General features: G+C 44.0%; 1 long non-coding RNA gene and 1 other non-coding gene across 2 annotated transcripts; one reads left to right on the forward strand and one right to left on the reverse strand.

Annotated features, from left to right (window-relative positions):
• Nucleotides 1–1845: 1845 nt before the first annotated feature.
• Nucleotides 1846–8984, forward strand: LOC140847752 (uncharacterized). The gene is made up of 3 exons (XR_012127871.1): nucleotides 1846–2546; nucleotides 5949–7581; nucleotides 8683–8984. It is a non-coding gene; the product is annotated as an uncharacterized lncRNA (long non-coding RNA).
• On the reverse strand, nucleotides 1934–2007 carry TRNAN-GUU (transfer RNA asparagine (anticodon GUU)). Its single transcript has one exon. It is a non-coding gene; the product is annotated as a tRNA-Asn (tRNA).
• Nucleotides 8985–9215: the final 231 nt, after the last annotated feature.

The following is a 9215-nucleotide window of genomic DNA, read 5'->3' on the forward strand; positions in this document are numbered from 1 at the left end:
TCAGCAGATGTTACCCAGGTAAGGAGAGCAGAGGTGGGGAAGGGCACGTCGGGGCGCAGGGTAAGGCGTCTAGGGGGTATAACCACTAGAAGTTTGCAAACAGGAGCCTGGTGGGAGGCAAGGCTGTGGATCATGAAAGCCCTTGTGTGCTAAGAGCAAGAATTTGAATTATATCCTGAAGGAAATTCTTTAGAACCTAAAATGATCATTAAGACAGAAAATGGTCTCTTGAAGGAGCTTACAACCTGTAATGAGTACGCTCGGCTTCAAAGTGGAAGGACATGCTTTGTAAGCACAAATAACTTCTGTAATAGCAACTATTATGCTTTTTTGTCTTGGAATGTTAGACTAGATCTGAACACTGTATAAATGATCTTAGGACTTGATTCCCCTCATTTTCTTGTTTCCACTGTAACTTATTCTTAGTGTAGGTGGAGTTTGGAATTTTGAGGGGCATCAGAAAGGCCCCTCTATCTAGAAACGCTTTGGTCAGCTACCTATTAACTCTGCCTGCAATTCCACCATTAATGCAAGGTTGTATCTCCTCCTTCCCGGCTCCTAACTAGACAATACAGCATATTTCATTATCAGCAGTTATTTGATAAATAATCATCAGCCAGCATTTGCCAAGGCATTCCCTGAGACAGTCTCATGAGGTAGTTAACTATTTCTTCTAGGTCTCTAAATTCTCTCCATGGTAAGTACATCCCAGAGACCAAGCACATGCCAGCAGTCTTGGCAAAAGTTAATTATATCATCATGTTATCATATTACCATGTGGTTCTCTATAGAGTCTTACGTGAATCATCTGCTTAAAAATATTTGAGTCTTCTGTGAGACCAGAGGTGAAAATATGTCAGTGGCAACTTTCAACAAGCAACCCACACAAACAATTTCTGCTTAAGTTTTAATTCCAGGGAAAATTCTGTCAGCAATCTAAAGTAAGCGTTAGCACCTTTGTGTGGATTCAAGTTGACTGTCTAAAAGGTGTAACAGAGCTTACTTGAGCAAAGAGTCTCAGGATGATTATGCTTCCACATACTTGAAGATAACTCCTCTTGCATATTTTCACCTATATGGCTCTGTGGATACAATGAGAGTTCCTGTGGCCAGGATTCTCACCTGGCCCTGGTTGACTAGCTCACTGCACACGTGTGGGCAATACATTGCTTTGACTATATAAAGAGCTCTGCCCAGTGCTCTGGGCGAAACGGTGGCATGGCTGCAAGGCTACTGGAGAGCAGAGCAGAGGCTGGAGTGGTGGCAGCGCCGAGGACAGACGCCCAGAGGATGGCTGTGCGGGACGGCTGTGCGGACATAGAGGCCCAGACGCAGAGACCGGCTTGCTGCCTGCAGACTCGCTCTGAGTGAACGGGATTCTAGTGACTGACTTGCCACCATGGAAATAAAGTTGGGTGTAACCCTTTCACCCCCAGAACGTTCTGCTGTCATTTTCTTTGGTCACATTGAATCCATAGCGACCTTGCCCGGCGCTGGAACCCATTGGCAAGGCAGGCTCCTTAAATCCTTTTGGTAGTAAATGCTTAAGGCAATATTGGATAACTGAATTTACTTCTGGGTAGTCTCACATTTTTTGAGAAACAGTGACATTTGCTCATTCACTTGTCAGTAGACAATGTTTTCTTCCTTTCTTTTTTGCCATTACAATGACTTTTTTGGTGAACAATCTTGAGCAGGTCTTGCATATGTTCAAATTTCTCCTGAATATACCAAACGAAATGGAATTTAATTCAACTCCCAGAGGCACCACTCTCTCATCTTCCCACATTAGGCGCCAGATACCACAACGGCATTGTCTTCCTCTGTCCCAGAAACACGGCAGCGTCGTACTCCTCTTCGCTTAAAATTCTGCAATTCGGTTGTCGTTTAAAATGAACTCGTGTAGGCGTTTGCTCGGGAAAACAAGCGCAGTCGTCCCTGGGTGGGCTCGAACCACCAACCTTTCGGTTAACAGCCGAACGCGCTAACCGATTGCGCCACAGAGACCCAGCTATCCAACTCTTGCTGCGTTATGTACAGATTTTCACGACTGCGGCAGCTCCCGTTGCCCTCGGCGTCGCCGCGGCCGGACCCCGGCGGCGCGGGAGCGCAGCGGCCGAGCGCAGGGCGGCGCGCGGGCGCGGTGGGCGGACGGTGGGGCGGAGTCGCGGGCCCCCTCGGCCTCTGCCCGCCCGGGCGGCCCGCGGGGGCGCCGAGCCGAGGCGCGCCTGCCACGTCCGCGCAGGGGGCGGGGCTCTCCGGGCGGCCGCGGGCGTGACCGTGACCGGGGGGCGGGACGCCGGCCGCCGCAGCCGGGGGCGCGTGGGGCGCGTGGGGCAGGCCCGGGGAGGGGCGGGGTCGCGCAGGCTCTCCAGCCCGCCCGAGGCCGGGGCGCCCCGGGGGCGAAGAGCGGAGTGCCGCGTGGGCTCGTGGGGCGGGGCCGCAGCCCTCAGGCCCACCCCTCGGGGCTGCTGGCCGGCCTGGGTGTTGCCGCCCTTCCCGTGCACGTTCTCCCCGAGCTCCCCAGCGTCGTGACTGAATACCAGGTACACTGCTGGGGCCTCGGTGGAGGACGCATGGTTTAGGGGGCGCCGGAAGGGGCTCTTGGGGGGAGTGGCAGTGAGGCTGCGCCCTTGGGTTTGCAGGGCGCCGGCAGTTGCCCCCTTTCCCCGCCCTGTGGATCGGGCCCGCTGAGATCCCGACGCCGCCGGTCTGGGAAGGGCGGCTGAGGCCTTCGCCCTCGGGGCGGGGAAAGCACTTCCTCGTCCTTACTTTTCTTCTGGGAAGCGCAGTCGCCAGCGCGTCCTGAGGACCAGCCCTTCCCGTCTCCCCCTGCAGAAGGGGCGAAGTTCACACCGTACGCCCAGGCTGCTGGGTGCCGTGTTTCCGTTCAGTTTGCCCTGTGAGGGACCCTCCCCTCCTGTCCTCATCCTCTCCCACTCCTCTTACTTGCAGCTCCTTTTCTCACTATTTTACCTTTTTTTTAAGCGCACAGGTCAGTGGCATTAAGTGCATTCACATTGCTGTGCAACCATCACTACCACCCATTTCCAGAGCTTTTTCATCTTCCTAAAGTTGAAACCCTATACCCATTAAGTACTATCTTGTCATCACCCTTTCCCCGTTCCCTGACAACCAGCCTTCTGCTTTCTGTCTCTATGAATCTGACTACACCAGGGACCTCATGTAAGTGGAATCGTACTTTGTCTTTTGTGAAACTATCTTATTTCACTGAGCATGATGTCTTCAAAGTGCATCCACGCTACAGCGTGTTCATGTCAGAATTTTGTTCCTTAAGGCTGGATCATATTCCATTGTATGTACGCACATTTTCTTTATCCATTCACTTGTCAGTGGACCCGTGCACTTCTCCCACCTTTTAGTAATTGGGAATAATGCTGCAGTGAACATAGGTGTGCAAATATTACTTTGAGACCTTTCTCTCAATTCTTTTGGGTACATACCCAGAAGTGCAATTAATTGATGGATCATATAGTAGTTCTCTTTTTCATTTTTTGAGAAACCATCCTACCATTTTCCACCACATCTGCACCATTTCACATTCCCACCAAGAGTATATACACAGTTTCTATTTCTCCACATCCTTGCTAAGACTTGTTATTTTTTCCTTCCTTCCTTCCTTCCATACAAACCTTGGATGAGTCTCTTGTGAAATTGTCCTTGTTGTATCAGCCATTCTGTAAAGGCATTCCTGGAATAGTCCCTTCTGCTTAGAGGACCTGTTATGGGCTGGTCCACAATTCACCCTGAAGTTTACGTATTGAATCTAGTCTCCAGTGTGATAGTGTTTGGAGGAGGTATTTGGGTGAAGCGTTCACATCACGAATGGAATTAGTGCCTTTTTAAAGGAGCTTGCTCAATCTCTTCCCTTCATGTGAGAGTACAACACGAGATCAACAGTGTGCAACCCAGAAGAGGGCTCTCACCAAAGCTTGACCATACTGGCACCCTGATCTCAGACTTCCAGGCTCCAGAACCACGACATATAAATTCGTTGTTTAGAAGCCACCCACTCAATGGTACTTTGTTGTAGTAGCCTGAGCTTAATAAGACAGGACCCCAAACTCCTCTATTCCCATCCATCTACCCCCTGTACTCCCCCTTTCTCCAGCCCCACACTGTGGGAGGTCTAAGTGGTTGTAAAGTCTTAGCAGCACCTGTATGGAAGGAAAAAAAGGGAAATAACCGCTAAGTGTGCCTTTGATGCCCCAAGCCCCATCTGAAAGTCTAAGGGTGTCCTTTACGTCATACTTGTTTGAAAGTATGATCTTTTCTACAATAGGCTGAGCTGTGGGGCCTCTCTTCCTCCATGTTCATGTGGATACAACGGTTTACTGAAAGGAAGACGGCATTAATAGGCCAATTATGTTCAAGTAATTATAGGTACTCATTAAACTATAAAACAGGCATTCCAAGACTAGATGGCTGTGTGTGTGAAATTACACTGTCAACCAGAAGCTCCCACTAAACTGTAAACTCTCCAAGAACAGAGATTTTAGTTGGCTTTTCTCCCTGCTGAATCCCCAGCACCTACAACAGGGCCTAACATACAGCAGTCACTCAATAACTACGCGCTGAATCAGTGAGTGAATGGAAACCATAGGTCATAAAGTAAATGGGGAGAAAAAATGACAGAAAAATTAAATTCCTTTTATAGAAGGGGCACTTATCAATTAATATTTTTAAAAAACCTCTTTACAACTCAATGAAAAAAACAGAAACAAAATGGGGACATGAACAAAATATTCCCAAAAGAAGAAAAACACATAACCAATATAATCATGACTGTAGCCTTAGCAGTAATCAAAATCAAAATTAAATGATATAAAAAAATTTCCTTTTCCAAAAAAGCAAAAAGGGAAGAGAGAATATTAAAATACTATTAAAGCAATGCTTATTCCCTATCATCCTAGAAATTCTGTTAGAAATCTATCCTAAGAAAGTACTTAGGGATGTGGCCTAAGTTTTAAGTATATTGTCATAGTATTATTTGCAAGAGTGATCCATTGATAAATAGGAGACAACCTGAATGTCCAACAGCATGAGCAAATGACAAATTGTGGTATATTTGGAAAATTTAACAATAGAGTATTAATTATACAGATATCAAAAATACTTTTTTCAAATAATATTTAAAAGCATATACTCATGATGAAGAATTAAGTAAAAAAAGATACATAGCCATATAATCATAAAAATAATATTTTCAAAGAATATTTGACAACAGGGTCATGATAAAAAGTTAGAAGGTAAGATGGGGAACTATATACTCATTCTCCATCATGTGGCTGCATAGACTGTCTATGTGTGTTCAAGCTAATGGAAACACTTTATACATATCACATCACTTAAACCCATAACAACCCTATGAGGCAGATACTATTGCTAGTATTCTAATTTTCTAGGTGAGGGAATGCATGCAGAAAGCAATTTGTCCAGGTTACAGACCTAGTGGAGTGGGAGGGCCAGGTTTCACACCTGGAATCAGGCGCCAGCAGCTATGCTTGTAACCTTGACCTGTGCAGCTTCTCACATTGTGTATGTGGTAGAAGCCCAAATTGTGGGGTTTGAGTGTGTGTGTGTGTGCACGCACATGCATGTGTGGTCTTAGAAAAATTCTCCACAGCATTATTAATGGTTATCTCTGGGTGTTGATTTTTATTTTCTTCTTTACCTCTTTGCACAATCTCAAGTATTTGCAGCAAGCAGTACTTTTCAGGGGCCCGTGACGAGAAGGTGACAGCGGCAGTTTCCCTAAATTACAGATAGAGGGTGGTAGGTGGTTATTCTCGGCCAGATCGTCTCCGTCTGGGGCAGAGGCACGCCAGTCAGGGAGGTGGTGAGTGGTGAGTCGTGCAGTCCAGTCTGTGCACACGTGCGGCCGTGCCAAGCGCAGTGTAACTGTCACACTGCTTTCTCTCTTCCAGCTCTCACCCACCTGAGGTAAGGGTGTCTGAGGACCACGGAGACCACCCCTGCGGGGAATTTGACAAGGTGTGACTCTTCAGTGCTGAATATGCTTTTGTCTGAGAATTTTAGGTGACTTTTAGAATTTTTAAATTTTCAATTTTTCAAAACACCTCTTTGCATTAATTTTTTTTCTTTTTTATGAGTGTTTTCATTTTGGAAGGATAAGTCAAACTATACAGGAGAATATTAAGACTTTAAACAATATTTGTAAATATACTATGAGACATTTAACACATTGTGAGCTAAATGACAGCAGATATTTATCGAATCTCTTAAGGAAAGGCACTAAGTGCTTCAGGGAACTCCCTTTTGCGCACAACTGAGACATCATTCCTGCCCACAAATCACTTTATGCCAGAACCAGTAGATTAGTAAAAAAAAAAAAAAAAAAAAGGTCAAGACAGTGCCAACTGTGTAGCACAGATGGGAAATAATCATTTGGGCATCTGAGGCAGGAATCATCACCGAGCAGTCAGTCAAGAACCCGTGGAGGAAGTGGGTCTTGGACTGAACCTCTGCAGCATCCTTCAGATGGAGAGGACAAGGCGCTGAACCTAAGATCATCCCAGCGGAAGTAGGGGATTTACATGAAGAAGGCTACAGGTGACAGAGCATGGAGGGCCTTAAATACCAGCCTGGAAAGTTTCATTATGAACAGTATTGTTCATACTAGTGGAAAGTTTTAGGTGACTTAAATACCCATGAAAGAGACGGCATATAAAGTACTCTGCTTTATTTATACAGTGCACAGAGGGGTGCACTGAAAATTTTGAACATAAGAGAGGCTTGATAACAGGAAGGTTTTGGGAAGGTTAATTTGGTGTGTGAAGGATGGGAGAGAAGCTGCAAGGAGAAAGACTAATTGGGTGACTATGTCAATAAACCAGATGTGAAGAAAGGAGGCCCCATTAGGATGGGGACAGTGGAGAACGGAAAGAGGTTGAAAGACAAAGGCTTTAAAAGGGAAAAGCAAAACGGTGATCTTGAGAGGCACGTGTTTTGGAGCTACTAACATAGTATATATATGCCAGTAAGTTTGGCATTAATAATTGTATTGTGCCATGACATCTAATGATTGCAAAATTTTTTAAAAGAAAGAAGCCCTATATCTCTCCTTATAGGTCTCCCACATAATAGATGCTCAGTAAAATTTTTAAACATGTGAGTTATTCTGGGTGCTCTGTTCTTTTGCTGTAGCCCTTTCTAATGAGGTTTTCTTTCTGATTTCTGAGGTAAATATTGCTATAATTTAAAATCCTGTTTCTCAAATGTATCTTTTGAGGAGAATAATTATTGGCACTGAGTATACTTCCATGTGTATAAAAAAAGGGATGTTTCTACTTGGCTTCACTAGGATAAATGGTGTCAATTCCTTTAATGTTGTTTAAGTCCATTTTTGCAATAAAAATTTTCTTGTATGAGCAAGGTGCTTATACAAAATAAAAATTGGATTTGTGTAATTTGCAAGAGATTCAACAACCTAGAAATAATTCATTTATTTGGCAAATATTTACTGAACCATTACTTTGTGCCCTAAGGAAGACAGAAGGATGACCTCAAGATAAGAAAGGATTTTATAAACACAACATGGTAAGTATAAACGTAAAACAAAGGGTTGATGCATTTGATTGCATTTAAAATGTAGTAGAACATTTCTTAAATGAATAAGCAAAAAATAAACAAATTAAAAAGATAAATCATAGGCTGAGAGAACTATTTGTAACACATGTAACCAACAAAGCCTTCGTGTCCAGAATTCATAAAAAGTGCCTACCAATTAGGGGAAGACAAACAACAAAACAGAAAAGCAGGCAAAACATCAATGAAGAGGAAATGTACATTGTCAAGAAAGTCACAAGAAGACACTCAACTCTTCCAATAATCTGGGCAGCACTGAATCATAATGAGGCGTTGTTTCGTACTAATCAGATTGGCAGAATTTAAGAAGCTTGACAGACTCAGTTGGCATGGACGTGGAGTGCTGGCACCGCATCTGTTGTGGATGAAAACTGGTGCCCACGCCCTGAAGAGCAGTTTGTCAGGATGCTGGTAATGTTAAAGCGACTCATTCCCTCCAGTGTAGGGTTTCACTCCCAGAGACTTGGATGCAAGGATATATATTCAGGATACAGGTGGTGTTTGTAGTAGTGAAACATTTAAAACGACTCAAGCGCTCATCAAAAGGACAGAAGACAAATACACATGCAACACTACGTAGAGCTTTAGTAATGGATCGGACCTTTATTTTCCAATGTGTATAAATATAAAAATGTAATGTTGCAGAAAGAATAGGTAGAGTATGGTACCACTTATATAAAGTGGCAAAACAATGCTAGACGTTATTTTTGGATACATACGCAGGTGTCATCTATCAGACATGCGTAGGAATGATAAAAACCAAAGAAAGCAGATACCTCTGAAGAGGGAAATGAGTAGGGTTATGGAGGCAGGAGGGTCCCCCATTGTTTGCTGCCTTTTATTCCTGGAAAAAAGTCTGAAGAAGCCTAGTAAAATGTTAGGGTTTGACAGTACTTGAGAGTGGGTGTGCCGACTTTTGTGATTTTTTTTGTGGTAAAAAGACATGTAACTTAAGTTTACCATCTTATCCACTTCTAGCGTACGGTTTGAAGTGTTAGGTATATTTGCATTGTTGTGTAACAAACTCCAGAACTTTTTCATCTTGCAAAACAGACGCTGTCTACCCAGTAAACACAGTTCTCCATTTCCTCCTCCTCCCAGTCCCTGGCAGCTACCATTCTACTGTTGATACGAATCTGACCACTTCAGACACTTCATATGAGTGGAATCCTACAGTATTTGTCTTTTGTGACTGGCTTATTTCACTTAGCATAATGTCCTCAAGATTCATCCATGTTGTAGCATGTGTCAGAATTTCCTTCTTTTTTAAGGCTGCATTAAAGGTGGTACACATGTACCTATGTATATGTTTATACATGTGTATATACCATATTTTCTTTATCCATTCATCTGTCAACGGGTATTTAGGTTGCTTCTACCTCCTGACTGTTGTGAATAATGCTACGGTGAACATGGGGATGCAAATCTCTCTTTGAGGTCCTGCTTTAAATTCCTCTGGATATATACCCAGAAGTGGGATGGCTGGATATATGGTAATTCTATTTTTGATTTTTTGTGGAACGTCCATACTGTTTTCCATAATAGCCTCACCATTTTACATTCCCACTGACAGGGCACAAGGGTTC

Source organism: Manis javanica, chromosome 1 (assembly GCF_040802235.1).
Source record: "Manis javanica isolate MJ-LG chromosome 1, MJ_LKY, whole genome shotgun sequence".
Lineage (NCBI taxonomy): Eukaryota > Metazoa > Chordata > Mammalia > Pholidota > Manidae > Manis > Manis javanica.